The sequence below is a fragment of the Antechinus flavipes genome, chromosome 2 (genome assembly GCF_016432865.1).
Source record: "Antechinus flavipes isolate AdamAnt ecotype Samford, QLD, Australia chromosome 2, AdamAnt_v2, whole genome shotgun sequence".
NCBI lineage: Eukaryota > Metazoa > Chordata > Mammalia > Dasyuromorphia > Dasyuridae > Antechinus > Antechinus flavipes.
Window position 1 is genome coordinate 503692505 of NC_067399.1, and position 6000 is coordinate 503698504.

Here is a 6000-nt window from a genome sequence, read left to right on the forward strand (position 1 = left end):
ATCCTTAGGAAATAGTGTATCACTGATTTGGGGAAGGAATTCTTAGTACTAACTATTCTCACTGTACCATCTTAGTAGATACCTTTTTCAGAAAGCTACTTAAGGATGACAGATTAAATAGATTCTCAACTGAAAATTGGTGAAGGGGGAACTTAAGTACAATCGCAAGCTAATAGCTTTGCAGTGGTTCTCAAACTCTTGTTTTCAGTACTTTTATCCTATTAAAAGTTATTGAGGATCTCTCCAAAGCGTTTTTGTTTATCTGGATTATATTTATAGACCATATTGGAAATCAAAACTATTTTTGAATTTGTAGACCCTCTAAAAGGGTTTCAGAGATCCCCAGGATGCTCTAGACCATACTTTGAGAACCACTAAAGTTTAGAGAATTATCCTTTGACTCCTTTAAGGCATTCCTAGAAGAGGGAGGTGAGGGGGGAGGGAAGGCATAGTCAAACTCGGAGACCTAATTTGTTAATGAGACTTGTAATAATTGGTCTTCCTGACTCAAGTCTCTCCCCACTTCAGTCCACCTTCTATTCCACAGCCAGGGTGATTTTTTCTAAGTGCAGAAATGACCACATCACTCCTCATTGTCTTCTATTCATTTAAGGCCAATGGTGTCCTGTTTCCTCTAGAATCAAATATAAATTCTTCTGATTAGCTTTAAAGTCCTTCACATCTTTGTTCTAACTGATCTTTCTAGACCTGCTAGACATGATGAATCTCCTTCCCACAAATCTGCAATTTAGCCAAATTGACCTTTTCTCTGTCTCCACACAAGCAACCTATATCTCCAATCTTCATCTTTTCAGGATAGTTCCTCAAGTCTGAAATATACTCCTACCTCATTTTTGCCCTTTCTTCCTTCAAAATGCAGTTCAAGCACCCCCTCTTACCTCAAGGATTCTTAACCTTTTGTATGATCTAAATGTTTTTGGCAGTCTGATGCAGCCTATAGACCTCTTCTTAGAATAATGTCTTTAAATGCATAGGATTGTAAAGGAAACCAATTGTATAGAAAAACAGTTATCAAGATATTTTAAACATCCAGTTTATATAAGTCCCGGAGGAAGAACCTCTGTTATATGAAAACTTTCCTAATCTTTTCAACTACAGTGCCCTCCTTGTCAAACTACCTTATGTTTATCCACATTGTATTTATTTCTCCTTAAAGATATAAAATATATGTATTTTAATGGATATAAAATGTATTATTATAATCATATATTTAATATATTGACGCAATATATATTCTATCACACATGCACATGTATACACACATTTGCATATAAACATATTCTGCATATCTCTATATGTCTTTGTCTCCCTTATAAGAAGTCCCTTGCAAAAAGTGAGTTTATTTTATTTGTATCCAAAAGCCTGGTACACGATAAATGCTTACATGATGGTAAGCAAACATTTATTAAATGCCTACTACATCCCAAGTACTTTGCAAAGTGCTTTACAAATATTATTTCAGGTGATCTTCCCAACAATTTTGGAAAGTGGTTGCAATTATTGTCCCTATTTTGCAGTTGATGAAACTAAAGTAGATAGCAGTTAATGATCTTATACAACTTCTAAATATCTTAGCTGGATCTGAACTTAGGTCCTCCTGACCCCAGGCCAGCCACTTTATCCACTCTATCTGCTTGTTGAGCTAGTGCTTATGGTACATGACTTGGAAAGAGGAGAGACTTCAGTCGGAAACCAATTAAGAAGTTATTATAATATTCTAAGGGCCCTTCCTATTCTGTCATTCTGTTTTGAAGTCCCTTCCAGCTCAAAAACCCACCACCCCTAAATCATAAGAAAACAGCCAAATGTACTGCTTCACCTTAACGTGGATTTAAAAAAATTTCTCTAAAGCAGTGGGATCACTTAGCTCTGAAAATGTAAATGCTGTGTGTCACCTCTCTACCCAGCCCTTTTCAGTTCAGAGAACTGTGAAAAACAGAAAACAGAAAGCACGGGGCCCCAGAGTTGATTTTAGTGAAAAGAAGGATTTGGGAAATCCAATTAAATGAATTAAAAACACAGTTAACAGAGATTTGTCTTCTTAACAAGTGTTTTTTTTTTTTTAAATCATAATTGCTGTTCTTCCCCTAACTCACCCACTTGCATGTGCTACCATTTTTTAAAAACAACTTCATTAATAGCTTTTTTTAGGCTTTTTGTCAAAATAAATAAATAATTAAACAAACAAATGTGTGTATGGCAATAGAAAGGAGTTTTGTCTCTTTTCAAGAAGGTTTAGGAGCTCCACAAGTACAGATACTATCATGTGTGCAAGACAAATATTGTAAAGTTTCCCTGACAGGGTCGTAAATCAGAACTTACTGCCATTTTCAGGATGCTTGCCCAGAATCAAGCAAGTTTCAAACAATAGGCTTATTAGAGCTAAGTTCTTCTTAATGATAAGACCAGGGGTCTTAATGACAAGGCAACAAACTGAAATTTCATAAGTTATTTTAACTTTGCTGTCCTTTTTGTACTTGTTAAGTATGCTCTTCACCCCTCTTCTCCTAATCTCCCCCTTCTCCCATTTTTTATAAGGAAAGAATTTTTACCTGAAAAGGGGTGAGGGGAAGAGAGAAACCTGTATTCATCAGTTTTCCTAAAGGAGAATTGAGAAGCTTTCTTCCCATTCTCCCTTAGGCCTACTCCTGTCCTTAAATATTATTTCTCATCTAATTAGAGGGTCCAGTAACCTCAGAGCTAAAAAGGCTTTATATGTCACTTAATCCAACCCCTTCCTTTTATAGAAGAGGAAATCTTGGGGTTTTGAGTTAGCTATCTATTTGTGGATCATCAGACCTTAGATTCACAGTTGGGAGGAATCTTCAAGATCATCTAGTTAAGATCATCTTGTCCAACTCTTCCATTTTACAATTGAAAAAAGGAAGACCCAAAAAAGTTCCTCAAACTTACATAAGTGGCAAGTCAGAATTTGAACCCAAGCCCCTCTGACTCCAAATTCAGTATTTTTTCCACTGTACCATACTGTCTCCCTAGTCCAACCTATATAGTACCAGGCAAGATATTAGCCACAATGATTCTCCCTCCCTTACCTGTTTGTCATGTCTCTCCCATACTTCAACCAGTTGTTTTACACTGTGATTTATTCAATAAAGGTAAACCCAATTTAACCATTTCCATATTTGATATCCATATTTGCTTTTTTGAAATCATCTTTGCTGGGGAAAACCGGAAATGGATCATTGTATATTCATGTTTTTCCCTAAACCATCAAGCAATGAGTTCTTTGGCAAACTATTTCTCATTTGGTAAGGGAAAGGATAACATTTCTAGATTGATGCAGTAAACATTATAGAAGCTGGCACATATCTGCTTTCATCTGTGTGTTTGCTGGTTATGAATTACTTTAAAAGTACTCATTGCAGGCAGCATGCTATTTTAATTATTATGATTTTATGTTTGGGTAAAAGACAGAACCCTGCTACTAAGATTTCCCAGAATGGAGAAGCCATTAGTTTGTTGTTGTCAGCTCTGGGGCATGAGAATGAGCGATCAGAATTAAAGCTATTAGTATTTAATTAAAATATGCTGACAGTATCATTATATTCAGAATACATGAAATTCAAGCAATCAGATAGGAAAGAGGACTTTATCAACAAAGATTTATTGAGGACCCAACATTGTAATGAGTCTAACATTTATAATGGACGCTTAACATGTCTGAAGGGAGTGATTTGTCCAGGACAGTCACAATTGGTCCACCTGTGCATAACTAAGCAACAATTATGTGTTCCTGTACTTAACCTGGGATGATATAGTATTTTTGAATAGTTCTAGAAATCAAAGAGGGTGATTCATCTCAACCATTTATTCTTCTATGCTATGGGGATGGGGGTTTCGTTTTTTAAAGAAAATTGCTGGCAGTTTTGCTTTTTGTTCATGGGAGAAGAGAGTGGTACATGTTTCTATTGCTATTTTTAGGACAATGTTGTGAGAACATAGGCTTCTTTGCAATTCCTTACTCTACCATTTCCTCAAAAGTCCCTAGAACATTGGATTGAGAATCTTGAATCCTACTTATGAATTGGCCACTTTAATAAGTGAACTTGGATTATCATGACCCCTCTTTAGGCCTGTTTCCTTTTCAGTTAATTGAGGGAGTTGAGTATTGTGTTTTTCAAGTTCCTTTTTAGCTTAAAATCTTAAGACTTTATAAGAGTATAGCAAGAGAAAGGAAATTCACCTTCACAAAAACCAGTAGAGAATCGTTCATGAGTCATATTCTTCCCATCACAGGAACCTCAAAAGGTTTTTTTAGGTATTCAAGTAAATTATTGATTGTCCATTTGGATGTTCACTTAATCAACCACCTAGCATGTTATAAGGAGTATCCACTCTCTGCAAAGTTAGTACATAATTAAGTGTGAAACATCCCAAGAAATGAATCCTTTTACTAACACATTAGGCTAAATCAAACTAGAATAAAACATGAATTGTTGTGGAGCTCTTAACCACAGCCCATTTGAGGGAGGAATTGCCTCATAATTGCATTACCATGTTATGGAGACTGTGCATTTTAGTTACAATGCAAGATAGGATTTTAACACTTCAAATTGTTGAGTCTGGAACTCGAACCAGCTAACTTGAAGCCAAGGCCATTTGTGGATAGTGGCCTGGCTGACACCTTAAAGACACCAATAACTCAATCAGCAATCTAGCTTCAGTTTGAAATAAATTTCATTAATTATTTAGTCAGAGTTTTACAGGTGAGAACAAGTACAATATGTCTAGTGCACAGGAATGATCTGATCAGTGTGCATATTGGGATCTTATATATCCCTATGGAGAGCCATAATTAATGTGAGAACAATCTGGGATTTTCCCCAAGACACTGAAATTTAAGAATGCTGATAATACTTACATTTTTCTAGCAGCTTAAAACAATTCAACTTAGCACCTGATTAGTAAAAATAAGTTTTAAATAATGATCCAAGATAATTCCAAGACTTATGATGGAAGTTACTATCTACCTTCAGAGAAAGAATTGATGGATGCATATCAAAGCATACTATTTTTCACTTTATTATTTTCCTGAGGGTTTTTTTTTGCCTGTGTTTTCTTTTACAACATGACTAATATGGAAATATATCTAGCATGATTGCACATGTTAAACCTATATCAAATTATTTACTGTCTCAGAAGGGAGAAAAGGAAGGAGGGAGAAAACTTGAAACTCAAAAAAAATTTTAATGAATGTTTAAAAAAATGTTACATGCAATTGGGAAAAATAAAATAATATTAATAAAAAGTAAATACATATTTAAAAGTAAAAGTATTTAAAACAGATAGCCAATTCTAATTATCGAATTCTCCTTACTCACAACAATCATTTTCCAGATGGCATCTTTCCTGAACCTCAGGTAAATACTTTCATTCATCCTTATTTTTGCTACATCTTCCCAAGTGTGAAGTGACTATTTCCACAACAGCATCTTTGTAGAGGTCTAGTCTCTCTCTTCATAAGGCAATAGTCTGTACTGTCTCTCTTTGTATAGCCTTGTTTACTAGGGAAACGAAGTTCTTCTCTGAGGAGCAAAATTATTAGCCATAGGTCTGGAGGTATCCCCTACAGCTGATGCAATTTTTTTTTTAATTGAAGCTTTTTTATTTTCAAAACATATGCATGGATAATTTTTCAACATTGACTCTTATGTTTCAAATTTTCCCCTCTCGCCCCCATGGCAAGCAATTTAATATATGTTATACATGTTAAAATATATGTTAAATCCAATATATCTAAACATATTTATACAATTCTCTTACTACACAAGAAAAATCAGATCAAAAAGGAAAGTAAACGAGTAAGAAAACAAAATGCAAGGGAACAACAAAAAAGAGTGAGAATGCTATATTGTGGTCCACACTCAGTTCCCACAATTCTCTCTTTGGGGTAGATGGTTCTCTTCATCACTGAACAATTGGAATTGGTTTGTATCATCTCATTATTGAGAAGAGCAA